General features: G+C 43.8%; 1 protein-coding gene across 2 annotated transcripts in view; it reads right to left on the bottom strand.

Annotated features, from left to right (window-relative positions):
* Positions 1 to 2,350: 2,350 nt before the first annotated feature.
* Positions 2,351 to 22,377, bottom strand: part of TSPYL5 (TSPY like 5) — a 282,157-nt gene continuing 262,130 nt past the window's right edge. Inside the window, exon 7 of one of the 2 annotated variants that reach the window (XR_012514053.1) lies at positions 2,351 to 8,223. The gene's annotated coding sequence lies outside the window, so the exon portion shown is untranslated. The remainder of the gene's footprint in view (positions 8,224 to 22,377) is intronic. The other variant, XM_074386829.1, reaches the window with a different exon arrangement.

The following is a 22,377-nucleotide window of genomic DNA, read 5'->3' as shown; positions in this document are numbered from 1 at the left end:
CAACAACAACAACAACAAAATAGTATCCAAGCTCCTTGCCATTGCTTTATGAGACCCTACCTGACTGCCTCCTCTCTCCCCAGTGCCTACCTCACTACTTGGTTCTTTCGGGGCCTTTGCATATGCCTTAACCTGGCCAATCCTCTTCCTCCTTTGCAATTTACATGTCATTTCCTCCCTCGCAGCCAGGACTGCCATATTGACCAGACCTGTTATATAATATACATCTCCAAGGGGTGCCATTCACATAGACTACAGTCTGTACAACAGTACATGGTGGCCCTGTTCTCAGCCTCCACCACCATTCCTGTTATACCGTTGCCTTGCACTACACTTCTTCACAAAAATTTACACATTCATAATCACTTATTTGTTAAATGTCTATCTTCCCCCACAATCCATCAGGGTAGGGGCCATGATTTCCCTGCTCACCTAGAATTCTCAGTACCTACAACAGAAGGTTCTCAGTAAATGCGTATGACTTTCCATGTGTTGCTGTCTCAATGCAATGTCACTGAATAGGCATGAGCATTGAGGCTTGACAAGTATCTCAGCAGCTTCCTATCATCTGTCTCCATTCCCAGTGCCAGCATTGACTTGGAAGCTAAGAAGTCCTCATATACCACAGGCCAGGTGCAGAAGACCTCAGAGGAAGAAACACAAGGGATCACTAGGAACTGAATCCTGCCTTCTGCTGCTAAGGGACATATTCCTGTCCACTAGAAGTATTTAGTGTCTCTCTCCAGAAATGAACTATTCCACGGAAAAGTATGTAAGAGCAGATTCTCAAGTTCTGAAGATCTGAATTTTAATCTTGCCCTATAATGGGTTAGTTGATGATTATTGGCAAGTAATTATAAAATGTTCTATCCTTTATCCTTGCTGGGATATTTTTTAATTAAACAAGGCACTTTATAGGTAAAACCCTGAGCTCTAAGGCAGAATGACTCTAATAATGTGATGCAGCATTGTTATTAAACAGTTGATTAATAAACCTCTCAAAGTATGTGGTTGCCATTGCTTCCCTCTCACCTGGGTGTTAGCTGTAGCTAGCTTCAGTAATAACTTGTTGATTAATCAATCACAAAGGATTTAGGAGCAGAAGGTGTTGTCTGCTCTGTGTTTTGCATAATATTAAAATATATAATCCTAGCAAACTCAGTGTTCTTTTTTGGTGAGACCTCATTCAATCATTGATTCTTAGAGCAAACATTGATCAAATGTCTTTTCTGCACCACAGATTATATTATGTGTTGGAAAAGATGTGTTTCCTGCCTTTAAGGACCTCACTAGCTAGTGCAGGGGGTGGGAGGAAAGAGAGATCCAATGTGCCAGCAAACAATTGGCAAACAGAAGGTCAAGTCTGTTCTGATGGAGGTATGCACAGTGTCCCTTGGCAGCACAATGGGGAAACTAATCAGCTCTAACCGGTTGAGAAGACAATTCTCAAGGACACCGTCTCAGACAAAGCTACTCTGGGTCTCATGTAGATAATGAAGGGAGAAGAGGGTGGGAAGGCTTTCTGGAGTGTATTAGTCCATTTTGAGACTGCTGATAAAAACATACCTGAGACTGGATAGTTTATAAAGAAAAAGAGGTTTAATGAACTCACAGTTCATTGTGGCTGGGGAGGCCTCACAATCATGGCAAAAGGCAAAAGCATGTCTTACGTGGCAGCAGTTAAGAAAGAATGACAGCCAAGCGAAAGGGGAACCCCCTTATAAAACCATCATATCTCCTGAGACTTATCCACTACCACGAGAACAGTCTGGGGAAAACCAACCTCGTGATTCAATTATCTCCTACCAGGTCCCTCCCACAACATGTGGGAATTACGGGAGCCATAATTCAAGATGAGATTTGGGTGGGGACACAGCCAAACCATATCATGGAGCTGCTCCTGGACAGTGAGAACGAATCAGATTCCTTCCAACTTCTAGTTATCTATTTCAAGACTTCCATCATCTGATTGCCATCATCTGAGTGCACACAGACCCACAGGAAGGAGAACAGTGAACTGTTTGCGGAATACCAGCCCAGGCCCTCTCCAGGCAGGCTTGTTGGTAGGGTTGTGGGCAGCAACATCACTCCAAATTCCTCTTGAATGAGTGACGTTTGGCAGGAGGCACTCTGCCTAGTGAATTTTTCTTCTTCTTTTGTATATTTGTGTATCTCTGATGAAATTTAATTCTTAGGAGTCTCACTTGCTTACATTTCAAAATGCCGTTTTTCATTCAAGGTATAAGAAGCCTCTCTACACCCTTTCTTTCCAAAAATGTAAGTGGGAGCTAAACATTGAGCACACATGGACATAAACATGGGAACAACAGACGCTGCAGACTATTAGAGGTGGGAGGGAGGGATGGGGGACCGGGGTTGAAAAACTGCTTATTGAGTACTATGCTCCCTACCTGGGTGCATTATACCTATATAACAAACCTGAACATGTACCCCTTGTATCTAAAATAAAAGCCAACCTTAAATAAAAGAAGGAAAGAAATGGGCAGAAACCTGGGGGTGAAAGGAAAAGACAGGAGGGAAGATGGGAGAAGAGGTGAGGACCAAGCAATATGGAGGGGCCAAGGAACTTTTAGAAGCAGAATTGGGTAACACTGTGTTTGAGTAAGTTTCTGTTGCTATGGGATAATTCCTTTCATCTTTGCAAGCCTTCAGTACGGTCTCCTACACACACAAAGTGCCTGTGGGAGAGGTTTGTTTGAGGAAAGTTAGCAACCGAGTTATCTGGCGAATGTAGTGCAAGGTCAAATGCAGACTGAAATAAACAGGCCTACCGAATCCCTCAGTCTCTTCTGTCCACGTGAGCCCCAGGGCTGGTTTGCTTACTTTAAGTGGGAATTAAGATGGCATTTATCTCTTTGCGGCTTGGATACCATATTTGGGTGAGACAATACCTAAATTGATTAATTTAGTGGAAGAGGGAGCTCAAAACCCAAGGTGGCCAAAAGCATGTAATTTACCCCAAAATTCCTGTGACTCTGGAGGAAGTAAGTAGAAGTTCCATAATCTGTAGTTCAAGGGTGCAATAGTTTGAATGTTTCTGTCCCCTCCAAAACTCATGTTGAAACTCAGTCCCCAATGGAACAGTGCTGGGAGGTGAGGCTTTCTGGGAGATGTTTAGGCCATGAGGGCTCTGTCTTTGTAAATGAATTAATGCCACCATAAAAAGGGTTTGCACAATATGTCCACATCACATAATGGGAATAGCTCACCCTTGCCATGCCAAAGACTACCAGCCCCACAACCAGCACCTACATTTGTCAAGCACCAACTGAGTTGTGTACCTGGCACCATTCCAGGCAATATTTAGATAGCCACTACTTTGTGGTAGTTATTCTTAGTTTTATTTTGTTTTTTTGTTTTGTTTTGTTTTTGAGATGAAGCCTTGCTCTGTCGCCCAGGCTGGAGTGCAGTGGTGTGATCTCAGTTCACTGTAACCTCCGCCTCCCAGGTTGAAGTGATTCTCCTGCCTCAGCCTCCTGAGTAGCTGGGATTACAGGTGCACACTACCACATCTGGCTAATTTTTGTACTTTTAGTAGAGATGGGATTTTACCATGTTGGTCAGGCTGGTCTCGAACTCCTGACCTCATGATCCACCCACCTTGGCCTCACTAAGTGCTGGGATTACAGGCGTGAGCCACTGCTCCCGGCCCTTGAGGTAGATATTCTTACATGAGCGCATGGGTGCTTAGAGAGTAGATACAACCATATACAGAGATCACTCAACAATTCTCATAAACTTTCCTTTTGTGTAGTCTGTTCTCCTGATAGTGAAATCCATTTATTAGTTCTACCATCTGTAGCCTGAAGTATGAAAAGAATATACGTTTTGGAGCCTACTTCTGACACTTGCTGTGTTCATTTGGGCAAATTCCTTAACCTTTCTGAGCCTGAGTTTCCTTCACAGATCTAACACTTTCTTCGCTGGGTCTCTTGCTGAGAACCAGAAAGTTAGTAGATGAAGAGTTCAGCCTAAAGAAGTTCAAGTCCCAGAGCAGTGGATCTCATCTCTAGCTGCACATAATCATCATCTGGAGAGCTGTTTAAAATATAATCACTCAGTTCTGGGAATTTGGCTTTCATGTTTTCTGAAGCTACTTAGGAGTTTCTAGCAGGCAAATAGGGTTGAGCTGTGCCATTGGTACCAGTAGGCTCCAAAGTGAGTCCACCCTCTCATCAGAGCCTGGTGTCAAGGACTTTCCTTCCTAGGATCCCCTTGCTGACACCAAGATACCTATAAGAGGATCCTGTGAGTGGAGAGGCTCCCAGGGTGACCTGGTGGGGAAATTTGTCTGGTGTGTTTACTGCAAGGCATTGTAGTACTGCCACTCGGAGCTGTGCTTCCCTTTCTGAAACAGTCAAGCAGTTCCGGGCACATCAAAGGAAATTATCATTCCTCTGGCACCGGCTTTCTTTTTCACTGCCTCTAAAAGAAACAGGTCCACTTATCTCCAGAATGCTTTCCCAGAAAACTCAGTCCCTGCTGGGTGAGGTCACCGGTCCGCAATTTGCATCCATCACACCTTGTAGGAAGTGGGGAGAAATTGGCTTGCTTTGTTTTCTAGCACGGAGGAAACAGATTTCTTCTTAAGCTTCACAGAATAAATTGTATTAAATTCTTTCAGCAGGGTTTCCATGGCTATGAGAAAGGAAAATCATACAGTAATTGTTTTAAATAATACAGCAAGGCAAGCTGGAGAGTACATCTTAATTTTTGTCATCTGTGCTGTGTTCCTGTTTGTATGGAAATGTTCCCGAGGCAGAGGAAAGGTTTCTGCATTCACTGGGAGTTGCTTGGCTAATGCAATGCAAGGGCAAACACAAACCGAAATAAACAGAGCTACTGAATCCCTCAGCTTCTTCCTCTGTCCATCTGAGCCCCGGGGTTTGTGTGCTTACTTTAAGTGGGAATTAGGATGGCATTTATCTCTTTGCTGCTTGGGCACTAAAATGGACCCTTCTACTGCCTGATTCCTGCTTCTCCTCAGTCCTCCATACAGAGAGAGCATTAGATGTCTGCCCTAGACAAAGGCGATGCCTGAGAGGAACCTTGATTATAAATTTATCCCCAGGCTGGCTGGTACCTGGGGAATTCTGCAGGGTTCAGCCTTTCCGCCAGTGTTATCACAGTCATTCACAACCAAATATCACGCATAAGAGTCAAGGTCTTCCTAATGGATTGTCCAAGGTTCAGGCCTGAGCCCCAACAACCAGGCTGCTGCAAGCTGCCCACCCTCTCTGAGATTCATTTCTTCATCAGTAAAATGAGGATGGTGATACCTATGCACTCAGATTCTGACTCTCAAATCAGGTAAAGGATATAAAGTGCTTATCCTAGTATCTGACAAAGCATCAAGGCTCAATAAATAGTAGTAGTGTCTTATTACCACTGTCATTATTAGTATTTGGTTGTAGAAGAAACTACCTCTTTCATAAGGTGAACTGGAAGGCTGCTGCCTGCCTACGTGGTATCCAGATTAAATTCAACAAATACTACTGAGCTCATTCCAGATGTCACAGAGCTGGTGGTTAGTGTTGGGAAATTGGCAAAGAAGGTCTGCTTCCCGCCCTGAGGAGCTCTCAGTCTGGAACTAGGACCCTTACCAACCGATGCTGATGAACATTACACTCAGATGGTACCTGACCATGGCTGGCCCGTGTTGTGCCATTACCCCAGGGAGAAAGCAATTCCTAACTTAGTCCTGGACAATCAGCTGGGTAGAGCGCTCTGTACTGTCACTTGCCAGAAAATGCCATGTTGGGTCCCAATCCTATGTAGACAATTCAACTTCTAAATAGGGATACAAGTAAATTCCTTCAACCAAGCCCCAAAGAGAGTCAGGCAGACTTTACCCCAGGGCCTAGTCCTTTGACCATAATGATGCTGATGGGAACCTCATGTGGCTGGGGATGGGGCAGTGGAGAAAAGAGAAGATGGGAGCCGAGGAGGCAGAGCCTCACCAAGTATGAGATCGCTTGGCAGACAAACCAACATTGGAAGGAAAAGGACATTGGCTCGAGTCGCAGTCTGCCATTTTGAACTCTGGCCGTTTATTTTAGCCTTTTTAAAAAAATGTTTTACAACACGGACAATAAAAAGTAAGAGAACACAGGAAGAAGATTCGCCCACACAGAAGTCATCTTTGGAGCCAAAATCAAGACATAGTTGAGATGCTTTGCTTTAATCTGTGCCTGTGAGAGACACTCACTCTCTGCAGGCCCCGTGGGAGTTGTGGAACAGCCCCACCAGACTCCAGGGCTGCCTGAGAGCGCATCAGTCTATGGCCCCTAGAGGCCAGTGTGGCCCTGCCCGGTACCTCTGGTCTGCGGCTCATGCCTACAGCTCCCTTGGTCAATCCCAAGCCTGTCCATTTTTCCAGATGCAGCTCATGCCCTACTCACTTCCCTGTTTAGAACTTTATCCAAAGGTGGAGCAGGTTTGATGCCAGAGGTGGGGCCCCTCCTGTGTCACCCTCTACTGTGGTACTTACCCCTGCCCTGGCCATACTTCTTGTTTACCTGTCTCCTGTGCTGGCTCATGAGCCCCTCATGCTCACAGGGGAGGAACTGTCTCTTAAGTGTGGAGGGTCCCCAAAGCATAGCACAGGGCCTGGTGCATAGAGATATGCAATAAATGGTTGTTGAATGAGTAAATGCCTATATAAATGAATGGGTGATAAAACTCGCTGAACATCAAGACATTCTTTTAAACCTCTCAGATGGGGTACAGCCTCTTTAAGTTTGCCCTCACCTCCTGTGGAATTCCAGCACCCGCTCACCCAACCACAGGCACACACAGTGTACAGCAGCAGCATCCTAGGCCTCCAGGGGGCTTTAGAGTCCCCCTCCTCTCTCGGCTGGTGCCTCTGGTCTCACTGTAACAAGGACTGGGTCTGCTCACCTGCTTTCTCTGACCCTCATGAGCTAGGCCTGCTCAGTGCATGTGGAGGTGGTCAGTGCCACCTACGGAAACATAACAGCCCCATTTTAAAAGGCCAAGTGTTTCTATTTCTTTTGAGCCCAGGATTTTTTCAGAACGCTTCCCTGTGAATCAAATCCCCTATAGTCCACTATAGAAAAATTCACAGCAAATGCAAAGATGCTAACGACCTAACCGTGCTCTCAGGCCCTTAGTAAAATGACCAGACTCTTAAAGTAATTCTTCCCACATGGCCCCAAGCATCTCATCTACCTTTGAACAAAAGCAGACGACACATACTGATTCACTAACCATAGTAACTATTTACTGACCCACTCTCTCTGTCACTGTACTGCTGCTTTTCATACATTCTCTCTTTTAATTCCCACAACAAACCCATTAGGTGGGTTCTGTTTTGAAACCCATTTTATAGATGAGAAAATGAAGTTCAGATATTTTAGGTGACTTGCCCACAATCACACAGCTGATAAATGATTAACTTGAGATTTGAAGCCATGACTGTTGACCTCTGCGATATAACCTTCTCTGGTTATCTCTTGTTATATAACAAAGCATCATCAAAATTTAATGTCTTAAAACAATTTATCATCTCTCTTATGGTTCTGTGGGTTGACTGGCTCAGGTGGGAAGTTTTCACCTAGAGTCTCTCATGCGGATGAACTCAGATGGGAGCTGGGGCTGCAGTCATCTGGAGGCTCTACTAGGCTGGATGTCCAAGATGACAACTCATATGGCCACCAGTCAATGTCACTGAGGACGGGGAGTTCTTCTGGGGCTACTGATTGAGGATCTATATGTAGTCTGTGTGATTTGGGCTTCTCACAGAATTTAGAATCCACAGAATAGTGGGAGTATTCTAAGAGAAAGCTTTCCAAGAGATCCAGACAGAAACTCCAAGACTTCTAATGCACTAATCTCCCAAGTCACAAACTTCACTTTCTGTGTATTCTATTGGTCAAGCAATTCCCCAAGGCCAGCTTGAATTCAATAGGAGGAAGATAAGACAATAACTCTTAATAGGAAGAGGGTCAAAGATTTATAGTCATCTTTAATGTGTCACAGTCTGCTCTCTGGTTGCATATTATTTACATTCTTCCCACATGGTAAATACACGTTGTCTCCTCCTTAGACCCAAAAGTCTCATCCCATAATGCCATCCACTCAAGTTTGAGGTCCAGGATTTCATCACCTAAGTCAGATCCTGACGCAGATGAGCTCCTTGGGGTGCAGTTCCCTGAGGACAGCTCCTCTCAATCCGAAGACCTGTGAGATGAAGACACGAATTATCTGTCCCACACACATAAATACAGTGGTGATACAGAGATAGGACAACTTCACTAAAGCTTTCATTCAAAAGGGAAAGAAATGGAAGGCACATCACAGTCACTAATCTACAGCAATTCTAGAATCCAGTCAGGTGCATGCTGCCAGATCCTTGGCTACTGAGTTCCCAGTCATGCTTCCCTGGGAATGACTGCAGCTCTTGGCTCCCCACTCCTACTGGGATTTGGATTCTGCTCTCTGAATCATTCTTCCTTTTCCATAAGAAATGGCCATGTTTCAGTCATTAAAAAATCTGGAGACAACAGATGCTAGAGAGGATGTGGAGAAATCGGAACACTTTTACACTGTTGGTGGGAGTGCAAATTAGTGCAACCATTGTGGAAGACAATGTGGCAATTTCTCAAGGACCTAGAAATAGAAATACCATTTGACCCAGCAATTCCATTACTGGGTATATACCCAAAGAATTATAAATTTTTCTATTATAAAGACACGTGCACACATATGTTCACATCGGCACCGTTTACAACAGCAAAGACCTGGAACCAGTCCAAATGTCCATCAACAATAGACTGGATAAAGAAAATGTGGCACATATACACCATTTTTTATGCAGCCATAAAAAAATGATGAGTTTGTGTCCTTCATAGGGACATGGATGAATCTGGAAACCATCATTCTCAGCAAACTGACCCAAGAACAGAAAACCAAACACCACATGGTATCACTCATAGGCAGGTGTTGAACACTTAGAACATGTGGACACAGGGAGGGGAGCATCACACATTGTGGTCAGTTGAGGGGGGCTAGGGGAGGGACGGTGGTGGGTGGAGAGAGATAACGTGGAGAGAAATACCAGATATAGGTGACAGCGGGGGGGAAGGCAGCAAACCACCTGCCATGTATATACCTATGCAACAATTCTGCATGATCAGCACATGTACCCCAGAACCTAAAGTATAACTTTTTTAAATGGCCATGTTTGTAGCTCAGTAGCCTTGTTGTCCTGTTGCTACCCACAGAAAGCTCCCTACAGTTTGAACTGCCTCTGTCCTATTTAGTTCAAGCTGATGGTGCTTCCGCATGTATAATTCTCTTAAATTTTACTTCATTAGTCAAAATATATACCTACAAATCTCTTTAAGGTATGCCACTTTCTGCCTTGGGCTGAGAGTTAGTTGCTATGGAATAATGCCCTGCAGATTCCTTCAAAGTCTGTGAAGTAGACTGTCACCTCCGCACGTGGCCTGGGCTTCTACAGCACGCCGCCTTAAAGGTTTCTAAAATCTTAGCAAGTGTCTTAGAGCCATACCTTTGAGATGAACATTACCTTATATCATGTCTTACTTTGAGAACTTTTTTTTTCCAACTGAAGAGGCTTGGAATGAAAAGCAGCTTTATTTCTAAACCCAGCAAGTCTGGCTTCTAATATTCCATCTAAGTTTTGCTTGAAGCTGAATAGTTCATTTTGGAGGAGGGGTTTTCACTTCCCTATATTCACACTTTACCATACTTGCCTAAGAGAAACCATTAGGCGTGTTTAGCGTTCTGCCGGGAAGTCTCCTTAGCCAAATCTGCCATTTCCTAGGTATATTTTCTGTTTTTCATATTACCAAAAGCAACAGTATACCAAATTATCCGTCATTACAAAACAAAGGATGCCTTTTTCCAGCTTCCAATAACAATGTCCTCATTTTCCCTCTAGTTCTCATTAATAGTTTCCTCAGGGACCTCCCAGCTTCTTCCTGCTGCTTGGTCCCCAAAGCCAACGTCCCACATATTAAGTTTTCATTATGGCAGCACTCCAGGTCCCAAATTCTGTTCTAAGTATCCAACGTTGCATAAAATGCCACCCAAAACGTAATTGTTTAAAACTACAATTTATAATTTATCATGGTTTTATGGGCTGACTTGGTTCAGCTAGACGATTCTCATTTGGGCTTTCTCTTACAGTTGCAGTCAGATGTTAGCTGGGGCTGCACTTGTCTGAAGGCTTGGCTGGGATCCGTGTCTATGATGGCACACTCAGCTGGCAGCTGACACTGGCTGTGGGATGGAAGCTCAGCTGGAGCACCTCCTTATGGCCTCTCCATGTGGCGTGGCTTTCTTACCGCATGCCACCTGGTTCCAAGAGGGACCAATCTGAGAGTGAATGTTCCAGGAGACCCAGGCAGAAACTACAACGCTTCCTATGACCTAATCACCGAAGTCCCAGAACATCATTTTCCCTATAGTTTATTAGTCAAGCAAGTCACTATGACCAGCTTAGTTTCAAAAAGAGAAGAATTAAGGAAAGAAGAAGACATAGAGACTTGCCTCTCCTTAAGAATCCATCTCTCAAAGGGAAGCAAGTCTGTGTCCTCTCCTTTCATACGAGTGTATAAAAATGATGGGTCAGCTCTGCATATCTGGTAACTCATTCCTTTAAATATTGATGCTGATCCTGCTCCCAAGGCCATCTCGTGTCTGACCTTACAAAGATATACACACATCCTAGAAATAGATAGACTCAGTCTGACATTCTTCTGAGCTTTATAGTTGTAAAATATGTTAACTTTTCATAATTTTAGGACACATAAAAGCTAAAATTGATAAGACAATGGCTCTGTCAAACAGCTATCCATAGAAAACCTAGATCAAGAATATTGCCTCTCAATCCCCAGAGCTCTCTCGCTACACTAAATGGGGCCCCGTGGGGCCAGGTACTGAGGGGACTCCCCTCTCTGTACCCCACCCATCACTAGCTTCCTCCTGTCCCCCGGGAGGCCCTAAACTGGGCACTGGCTCATTCTCACAAATACCTCAAGGGGGAGTGGAAAGGGAGGGAGTCATACCTGTTTTGTTTAATTGGAACTGAAACAGTCCTATTTTATGCCCTTCCCAGAAAGGGGGAGGGATACCAGGATCTCACTTCTGACTGGCCACCACCACTGTCACTCATTACATTGAGTGTGCATCCCTCGAGAGTTTGTATAAATTCAGGTCAGAGCTGCAGCTACATAGCTGTCCAGTGTCATAGAAAAGCAATTCATGGATGATCGATCTCTCCATTCAGAAGCATGCAGACTTCATGTACATCGTTATCATATCATCTTTTCATTAAAAGCTTGGTTGAAAACTAAAAAAAAAAAAAAAAAAAAAAGAATATTGCCTCTCTTTAGGCAATTTCTTCATGAACAATTAGCTGCCTGAAACAAAGAAGAAAACACCCAGATCAAACATGTTTATAACCTTCAATTAATTACCACTGATAAGTAGTAGCAGACCAAAGCGTACGTGTACGTCCAATTACGCACCTTACAGGCCATCGCTTTTGTGGTGTAATAAGCCATCAGCCCCCTTTTGCTCTCTTCATCCTTCAGAATGGCTACCTGATGTAGGTGAGAGTGAGTGGTCATTCTCCACTTGTGCTTCCTCTGCCTCTGTCTACAAGCATGACAGAAGGAGGGAGGAGGCTGTTAGGGCAGAGGGGAGGAGGAATGAAATGCAGCAAGGGCCTCTGTGATTGTATAACTGTGACAAAGAATACACACTGTCCTGCTCAAATGACCATTTGGCAGTATCACTACCTTGCTGAAAGCAAGCATAGCTTGGAGAGAATGGGCGTGAGCTCTGGAGTCAGGCAGCTGGGATTTGGTCCCTGGCCCTTCCATTTAGTGTGCTGCAATAGACAAGTTATTTACCCTCTTTGTGCGTCATTTCCTCAGTTCTCAATACTCATCCTGCTTCTCCTGTTAGTTGCATGTAATTACCCGATCACTCCCTTCTTCTGAAAACACCCAGAGTGACTGAAGAGTCTGGGTGAGCTGACTGAACAGCACTGGGCAATCATGTGAGCACATCTGAGAAGGCGGCATTTAAGCTGAGCCTTGAATGACAAGAAGAACCCAGCAGGCTTGTAACAGTCATGGCAGGTGTATTAGTTTCCTGCAGCTGCTGTAACAAATTACCACAAACTGGACAGCTTTAAAAAACAGAAATGTATTCTCTTGCAGATCTGGAAGCCAGAACTCTGAAATCAAGGTGGCAAGGCTGCCCTCCCTCCAAAAACTCCAGGGGAGAATCTGTTCCTTGCCTCTTCCAGCTTCTGGTGGCTCCAGGGTTATTTGGCTGTGACCACATCTCTCCCATCTCTACCTTTGTGGTCACATGGCCTCCTCCTCTTCTCTGTCTGTCTTCTCCTCTGTGTGTTTGTCTTAGAAGGATGCTTATGATTGCATTTAGAGCCTCCTGAATAATCCAGGATAAGTGCCTCTTGTCAAAATTCTTAATTTAATCACATATTTTTGCCATATAGAGTAATATTCACAGGTTCCAGGGAATTGTAGGTGAACATATATTTTGGGGGCCACCATTCAACCCACTGGAGTGTGGTCAAGGAATAAAAAGAAGATCAGACTGGATGGGACCTTTTTAGCCTGGTAAGTGTTTTAGTATTTACCAGCAATGAGAAGTCATTGGAGATCTCAGGCAGAGTTTATACTGAGATGTATAGACGTGTGTGTGTCCGTATGTGTGTGTAGTTCTTTTTAGAGGCAGCATCTTGCTCTGTAACCCAGGCTGGAGTACAATGGTGCATTCCTAGCTCACTGTAACCTTGAACTCCTGGGTTCATGCAATCCTCCTATACCTGGGACTGCAAGCACACAACATTGATAGCTAATTTTTACATTTTTAACAGAGTTGGGGTCTCACTATGTTGTCCAGGCTAGTCTCAAACTGCTGGCCTCAAGTGATCAGCCTGCCTTGGTCTCTCAAAGTGCTGGGATTACAGGCATGAACCACTGTGCCCAGCCTATACTGAGATACGTCTTATGGTGATCACTGATCACTTTTGCTGCTTTGTAAAGAATGGAATTGGAGGGAGAATAGAAGCAGAAAGACCAGTTCAGAGGCCATTGCCAATCTGAAAACTTGAGTACGGGGCAGATCTGATATTATTCTCCATGTAGATCATAGGCAAATAATCCTTCATCAAGGCCTGTAACACAATATTGCTCATAAAAACAAGTTTTTGATAAAGCAACTTCTAATTCTAAATTCTACGAAACAGGACTATGCCCTGGCCCCACTTTATTTTACCTTTAACCCAAATAATTTACTTCCTCTATTAACTAAAATGAACTCATGATTTCTCTTCTACAGCATTTGGGGACTTCCTCCATTATACTGATGTCATGGTTTCAGAGTCAGGAACTCAGAGTGGCCTTGAGAAGAAATTAAAACATCTGATAACAACAATCAGAACAATCTCACATCAGCCATACAAAAGTAAAAATATTTGCAGTGGGAGGCAAGTGGGTAAGTAATAGACTGAATACATCCTGTCTTAGTCTGTTCAGGTGCCATAACAAAGTACTGTAGATTGGGTAACTCATCAACAGAAATTTATTTCTTACAGTTTTGGAGGCTGGAGGTCTGAGATAGATCAGGGTGCAAACAAGGCTGGGCTCTGGTGAGAGCTCTCTTCTGGGTTGCAGATGGCCGTCTTCCTTCTGTATTCTCACGTTGAGGAAAGACAGCAAGCTGGCTCCCTGGACTCTTCTTATAAGGGTATCAATCTCATTCATGAGGGCTCCGTTCTCAAGCCTTAATCACCCCCCAAAGGTTTCACCTCCTACTATAATCACATTGGGATTAGGGTTTCAATATATGAATTTTGGGGGAACACAGTCAGACCATTGCATCCCGACCATACCCCACGGGCCTTTTTTTTTCACATGAAGGTTTCCTTGCAACCAGCTTAGTTGATGGGTTCATTCGCTTATAGATGTGTTCAGAAACAGACTTTCTGCAGAGATGAGACTGAGCATTTTTGTGATTAAAAAGAAGCAGTGATTTTATTAATGTTGCTTTTCAGGCCACAGTTGTCTCTTTCATGAGTAAAGCAGAAATCTCTGAGTTCTTAACCAAATACATGTTTCATGTGCTTAAACTAGCCATTGAAATAGAAAGGTTGGTTCTATTTCAAAAACAGACGTTGACTCTACCAGCAGTTCTGCCTGCAACCACCTTCTGGCTTTGTCTTGCCTCACAGGAAGAGAGGACCAACATTTATGCCACCCACTGTGTGGGGTCTCACTTCATGGCAGAGACTTCTGATTGTCCTTCAGTGTTCACTCTTCCTCCCTATGCTCCTTCACCCTTGATTAGTAATAGGAGCTTTGATTCTTAACTAGTTAGAGTTGCCAGATAAAATACGGGACATCCAATTAAATTTGAATCCCAAATGAACAACGGAAAAAAAAATGTGTATTTTCCAAATAGTGCATGAGACATACTTATGCTAAAAAAAACTATTGTTTATCTAAAAATAAACAATATTATCTATAAATAAACAATATTATTATTCTGACTTAATTGGGTGTCCCATATTTAACTGGGTGGTCCTGAATAAAGATGACATTTCTCACCTTTCCCTGAGGCTAGGTGAGACCTTGTGACAAAATTCTGGCCAGAGGGATGTAAATAAAAGTGTCCTTAACGTGCCCTCTCCATTTCTTCTTCCTGCCTGCATGCTGGGATGTGAAGGTGATTCGGGAACTCCAGCAGCCATTTTGGACCCTGAAGTGATCTTGGGAATGGAAGCCACGCGTGGTACAACAACAAGCTAGAAGGAGTCTTGTCCCTGACCTAGAAGAGGAGTGAAAAATAAACTTCTACCTTATTGAAGTCATTGCTATCTTGTTTTGTTTTGTTTTGTTTTTCTGCTACTTGGCAGCTGAAGCTAATAGTACCTCCTACACTGTGTCTTCTAATTCTCAGTTAACCTTAAAAGGCACATTATTCACATTTTGGCAAATAGAATCCTGAGGCTGAGAGAAGTAACTTGGCCAAGTTGGTCACATAGTAATCATTGAGTCCGATTTTGAAACCCAGTCTATGCGAAGGGTATCCTGGGCTCTTATTTTTCTACAATACATTGCTTCTCTAGGTGATAATTTTTATCAAAGTCCTAAGGTTTTGTAGTATAATGTTAGATTTGCCTCTCCATGTCTGCTATCTAAAGCATTTAGCTTTCTCCCTCATCAAAACCACAGAACAGGACATTTCTGGTGTCTGTCAATGTGATAGGATCTAAAACTCCATCCCTAGATCTGATATTTGAGAGCTCTGCACCAAAGAACACGTTATTTATTTGCTTGTTTCCTTTGGGGTTGCTAACGAAATTTTTCTAGTCTATATTATAATAGTTCCCTGCAAAAACGTCTTCAGTGAGTTATGATTCAATATGAAGTGCTCGCTTTTACAGAGAATCGGTATTAAAAGGTCTATTTGTCTACATCTTTTGAAACACACTGTGCTGTTTGTTGTTCCTTATAGAATAGAATTTTCACGCAGTAAATTTCACACTGAATTTAACGCCAGAAAAAATATTTTTAATATCTATTCAGGCACAATTCTATGTTTGTTTGTTTTTGTTTTTATTTTTGCCAAATATCAAGACAGTTTAACAGTTACTTTTTTTGCTTTGGTTTCTAGGAATCTTGGAGTTAAATCTTGTGTTTATTTGTGATCAATCATTCCAGATACTAAAATATTTATTTCTGATTTTTTTCTTTTGTTAAATCTGTTTTTTTCTTTTTATCCAGCAGTTTTTCTTTTCTTGTCTCTAGGTTTCCATTTTAGGATACATTTTTGTTACTATTGACTACCTCAAATCTGCCTTCATTTATTTCACAAATGCTTATTCATTGCCTCCCTTGCATACCATACTCGCCTGAAAGAAAGTAAGCCGCAAGCTATAAATTCCTAACTGAGCCTTTTGCTTGTAACTCATGAATATCATTTTCTTTTGAAATGGGCCCACAAATCTCTACCAAATAATTTATTCCAGATTAGGTGAACATCAACAACAAACTCAGTATTTTCCAAAATTTACATTTTTTCCTTTGTTTTAAAAACCAAGATATTTGTCCCATCATTCCAGCCTTCTGACAGAAAGCATGTAGCAGTCACAAATTTCAGGTACCATTCATAGGACCAATCCTAGAGAAAACTGTGGAGGGAGCAGCGTTTTGACAGCAGCATTTCTGCTGCCATTTCTTTTGCAATTGGGGCTTTGCTCCAGATTCCTGAACACTGAGTACTTTTGGGCCCTCTTTTCTTTCACCCACTTCTAGCTACCAACCCTCTTCTCAAAGGATGTCACAGGCACTGATTGCAGCTTTGTGTGAACGTCACTCTTTTCTCCCCCAGGGGAATGGCATCTTAGCCCTTTATGGCAAATTAGGAAATGAAGGGCTTCATCCCAATTAGAGGAAATGTATACGCTGTTGAACAGGTTTTAAGAAGGGGGCGGAGGGCGGGGGCGTGAAAAGCACGACCCGAGGGCCTGGGAGACAGTAAGATGCTGGGGCCTTCTGGTGTCTCTGAACTGGCTGTGCAGAGTCGGCACCCACGCCTGCTTGTCCTGCCCAGCCAAGCACCTGCCAGGTGCATGTCTCCATGGTGATGCAGCCTGTTCTGTCCAATGTTACTGAGCTTTCAAAGGGCCGAAAAAACAGCGAAGCAGAAAATTTGAGCCTTTCTGATAGACCAGGGAGGCAGAATTGGAATTTTTATTTTCTTGCCCCCCACTGTTAGAAATGGTTGACCCCATCATCTAGCATACCCTGAGCTTTCTGCTCTTTCATGCTGAAAAGAGAGACCAGCAACGGCCCATATTCCTGAAGAATCTGCTTGTCTCCTCCATGCCAGTCCCCTCCCTCACACATGGGGTTTCCCGCTCTGCCCACAGTCTCTTCTTGGAGAAGGTTCCTGATCCCCTCTGGCCTCACAGAGGGAAATCATGTGCAGTGATTCACAGGTATTATGGTTCACAAACCCCGTTCACATGCTCCACGAGGTAGGTGGATGACCTCTGCATTCCTGCTGAGGAAACAAGCTCAGGAAAATTTAGTGGCTTGTATGAGATTTACAAAAAATGAAAAAAGCAGAGCTGGGACTAAGAGGTCATAGCTCTCACTCCAAGACAAGAGTTATTTTCAGTTCTTTTCAGTGAATGTAACTGCTGAGAGCCAAGCAGGCTGGGCTCCTCTCAGAAGGCTCCTGCTGGCAGATCCTCGGCCCTTCCCTTCACTCCCCCACCGCTGTGCTCACACCTCTCACCTTCCAGGCGGCTGCTGATGTGACTCTCTTCCTCGGCTGTGAGTCTGTCAATAGCAGTGACAGTGTCTTATTCAACTCCAGCTGCCCCATGCCTAGCACCATAAATGTCAAATGAAGGAGTAAAGTGAGAGCTAGCCCCTTACTGCTGTCCTACCAACATAAGGAGAGTACTCTTGTCCTTCTGGCACCCTGTATAGAAAAAAAAAATCATCTTCTTGACTGTCATCTCCACTGCACCCTTGCTGTGTTCACGGAACAAAGGAGGAGGCTTTAGGTGCTGAGGGACATTTTAGTGGAAAAGATTTAAGGCCCTGGAATACTAGCTGCCTCATAAAGTCCACATCAGAAAATCAAACAAACCAGAATATGGTGTTTTTTCTGTTTTTGACTTTAATGGCTTTGGAATTGTGGTCAGTGGAAACAGCATCGTTTGCAGTAAAAATATTCCTGGCTAGCCAAGTGGCACATCTGGTTAGTCAAGGATGAGGAAGAGAACAAACTCTTTCATTTCTCAGCAGCTCAGGAGAAGGCATCTGGGTGGGTCTGCTCATGAGAATGTTTGTGAAATGTCATTTGAGAAACTCTAGCAGAGCAAGGATGATGAATTTCATAACTGAAATCAGGAATCAGGTCCAGAATAAAGTTTGGACAATTTTCTAAAATCATGGAGTAGACGAGATCCTACATGAGGGCAGTTATTCTATCCCTCCCCTGCTCTGCAGGACAAGACTGAAATTATCCTAGAAAATTCACCCTCTCTTTTTGAAAATCTCTAGAACAGGAAATTCTTAAAACTTTCCTGGATGAGCCTTTTAAATACCTCAAAGTCTTTATGGGAAGAAAAGCTTGCTTTCTTTCTAACTCAAATCCTTCTTGCTGAAATTCAGATCCATTCCCTCTTGTTTGAGGATCAGCCAAGGATTTAATGCCTTCATCAATTTGCATCAATACATGTAATAAACTTACTGGTTTTTTAAGATGTGTAAAGTACACCTATTAGCACTCTTTGTTGCAAGTAAATACCCAACTCACAGGAACTAAAACCATAAAAGAAATTCCTTGATCCCCATAAATGAAAAGTACAGACATAAGCTGAGCCTTGGCATTTTAATAACGTCAGTAGGGCCTGGTTTATTTTCTATTATCTGCTCTGCTTACTGTAGTGTCAGAGTCATTCTGAAGCTACTTCCCTCATGGTGGCAAAACAGCTGCAGGAGTTCCAAACGTCACAGGCTTATACCACACTCTCCTGCTATAGTTTGGATGTTTGCACCTTCCAAGCCTCATGTTGAAATTTGATCCACAATGTTAGAGGTGGGCCCCAATAGGAGGTGTTTCAATCATGGGGGTGGATCTCTCATGAATAGATCAATGCCTCTTTCAAGGGCTAGTGTTCTTACTCTATTAGCTTCCTAAAGAACTGGTTGTTTAAAAAGGACCCAGCACCTCCCATATTCTCTCTTATTTCCTCTCTCATTATGTGACCTCCGCACAGGTCAGCTCTCCTTTACCTTCTGCCATGAGTAGAAGCAGCCTGAGGCTCTCATCAAATGCCCATGCCCATTCTTTAACTTTCCAGTCATCAGAATCATGAGCCAAATAAACTTTTTTCTTTATAAGTTACCCAGCCTCAAATATTCTGTTATCACAACACAAACGGACTAAGATACCTTCTAAGCAACAGGTCCTAAAATTTTCCCTGATGAGACTTGCTTGGCTTATGTACCCACACTTGACCCAGGAAATTTAATATACCTGATTGGTTTGTATTAGTCAGGACTCACCCCGAACCTGGTAATAGGGGGTCAGCTTTCCAGAAGCACTTGGGCTTAGTGGGAAAGAAGACAAAAATGAAATTGAAATCTTGGTACTGTTGCAAGGGGGATGGGAGGATGGTAATTGTGCAAACAAACATGCACCTAAGGTTAAAAAGCATGGTATGATTTGTTTTGCATCTAAGACATCACCCCAGGCCTGTGGCTTGTCCACTTAGAGATGGGTTTTATAATCCTCATATATCAGTGTTTCCCACACTTAGCTGATGATGAGACTCACTTGGAGCTTAATTTTTTTGGAGACAGCGTTTCGCTCTTGTTGCACAGGCTGGAGGGCAATAGCGCAATCTCTGCGCACCGCAACCTCCACCTCCCGGGTTCAAGCGATTCCCCTGCCTCAGCCTCCCAAGTAGCTGGGACTGCAGGCACGTGCCACCACGCCTAGCTAATTTTTGTGTTTTTAGAAGAAACGAGGTTTCACCGTGTTAGCCAGGATGGTCTCAATCTCCTGACCTCGTGATCCGCCCACCTCAGCCTCTCAAAGTGCTGGGCTTAACCACGTGAGCCACTGCACCTGGCAGAGAGTTTGTTAAAGCTGTAGCTTCTTAAGTTCCTCCTTGGAGCTTCTATTCGATGGATCTTGGACAGGGCCTGGGAATTGTTAATTCGAAACATTCTCCAGGTGATGCTTATGAGACCACGTCCCACCTAAAAGCAATTCCAACGCATGCTCTTTCTCCTCCTAAAAGCAGGGCAGACGCACTGTGGCTGCAAAGATCTTTGGGGTGAGGAGGGGCTCAAATCATGGCAGTTCTGTCTGAAAAAGACTTTAGGAAGGTCTTTTAAAACTTGGGCATTGTGAGTATTGGTCATGAGTCTGTTAAGTGGTGAAGAAAATAATTGCTAATCCTTATTGAGTACTTAATCTGTGAAGGACGCTGAGCTGAGTGTTTTGCATGAATTATCTTCTGTAACCGATACATTTCCTTCTCTGGAGGATTTTTAGGCAAAGCAGGGACTCCCAACCTTCCAAAACATTCCTATTAAGCACTGACACCCTTATTGCTTATAAAAATTAAGATCTCCCACAATAACTATTTTATTTCAATATCCACTATTGAGAAAATATATAATATCAAGAAGTGACTTTTGCCAAAGTTGTCTTTTGTTGAAATTATGGAAACCAGCATGAGCTACCGTGATCAATTGTTAATGTATTGGAAAGACTTCTAGGATACTCAGAGGCAGTTCTGGGAGGTAAGAAGCCAGAGCGGGATGGCAGTCAGGGTCTGACTGTGCGTTGCCTCCGTTTCTATTTCCCCCTGCACCCCTGCTTCCCATGCTGAATCTGAGGTGACGAGGAGGCAGTGCCACCCCTCAGTTCCCAGTTACATATTGCCACAGGGCCACTCACCTGCACCCAAAAGCTATCTTTAAATCCCAATTTCAAGTTTCTAAAAGGGAGGCTCTAGTTGGCCGAGCTTAGGCAAGGCGTCTGCCCTGGCTCCAATTCCCTGAGACCGGGCAGGAGGGACTCGTGTGGCACAGACATGGGCCGGGAACCACGGGCCAGTTTCTACTGGGGGAAGGAGCTTGATTCTCACAGAAAAGAAGTCTCTGAAAGCTGAAGAGAAGTCTTACACAAGGCTGTTGATACAATGGCCGTGAATCAATAGCTCTTGGTTTTTTATTTTATTCATCCCAGAAGCATCTGGAAACATTTGAAAAACTGTGGTGCTGGATGTGCCTGTGGCTTCCTAGACCTACTGCAGTAACCCTTCAGTCCTCCCTGGGTCCAAGGCCAGCACGTGGGAGCCAGCGTGTTACAGAAACAGGAATAAACTGGGTGATTCTTAGGAGTCCTTGGTCTCTCTGGTCACATCCTTGGAAAGAAATGGGAGAGCGAATGCTTCACCTGCCAGAAGTGATTGGATGAAGAGCAACAGACTTCCTCCCTGCCCCTCCCCCAGGACCCTCCCAAGGGCCTTCCTCCTCCTTCCCTGGTCTGCTTCAGAGCAGGCCCAGCCACTGAGACTGCCTAGCTGGTAGTAACAGTCCAGTCTTCACTGGACGCTGACTGCCCACTGCCTGGCAGCTCCAAACTGCAGGAGACTAATAAAACAAGGCCTAACGAATGGATGGCCCTGCAGTAATAGCGAACGTTCAGATTTCTTCTTGTTGATGATTTCAGTGGAGTAGGCCAAAGGGACTCTTATTAGTATAACTAGGAGATAAAATTCTGATGAATGAAGCAATACCTTGTTGCTTAAAGAATAGTGCGTAATTAAGAGGGTTGTTGACCCTAATTAAACGATGTTGCCAAGGTAAGCCAAATAGCACTTCTGCACCAAAGAGGGAGTTTTCTGCCCAGGGCAGACTCTTCTACAAGCACAGCAGCTAACTTTGATTCTGGTGAAGTTAAGAAATGAGCTTTGTTAAGGGGGCTTTTTAACCTGCATATGGAGCTAGATCTGAAGAGTGCCAAGTGCCGGATTCTGCCTTATATAGGCCTCCCGGCTAGAGGAAGGGACGAAGACAGAATCCAGGTTCCTGCCCATCCCAAGCCTCCACTCAGGGTCTGCGGTTGCTCTTCTGAGGGTCTGGGTGAACAGGGCTAGGTGGGGACTTTTAGAGAAAGTTTGAATAAAAAAATATAACCTGCCCACAAAACATAATTTAAAATATAGGAGTAAACCTTAAAATTAATTCAAGGTATGCTAAGATGTACTGACTTTTTTCCACCGTGAGGACTTTGGTATATCTTTTAGAAATATCTAATTCTTTCTTTTAAAGGTCTGGGCATGTCTTAAGCATATTTCAGGGCTCCTCTTGGGTAAACTGTAATGAGTCAGAGAAAGAGGCGGGACAGACAATAACACGCCTGAGTTCCAACCCTGGCTCTGCATCTCAAGCAGCTCTGGGACCTTGGGCAAGTCACTTAAGCTTTCTGGCTCTCAGAAAAGTCATCCAGAAAATGGTGGTTCCTCAACAGGCTGCGGTAAGAATCAAATGAAATGTCAAAGTGCTTTGTAGACTTAGAAACACTGCACAAATATAAAAAGAGGGCCCTGTCACTGGAATATTAATTATGCAAGTGCCTGACACATGGTATGACACAACACGGTGAAAGGTTTCATGTCACAAAAACATTCACAGTACCTATAAAATTGGTCCCTACTCCAAACCTCCTCACAATAAGCACTCCTTCTTGCCAGAAGCACAGGTCTGTCCCTTCCTGATGGTCTGG

This window comes from Saimiri boliviensis, chromosome 15 (assembly GCF_048565385.1).
Source record: "Saimiri boliviensis isolate mSaiBol1 chromosome 15, mSaiBol1.pri, whole genome shotgun sequence".
NCBI classification, from domain to species: Eukaryota; Metazoa; Chordata; class Mammalia; order Primates; family Cebidae; genus Saimiri; species Saimiri boliviensis.
This window is presented reverse-complemented; position numbering and strand designations above follow the sequence as displayed.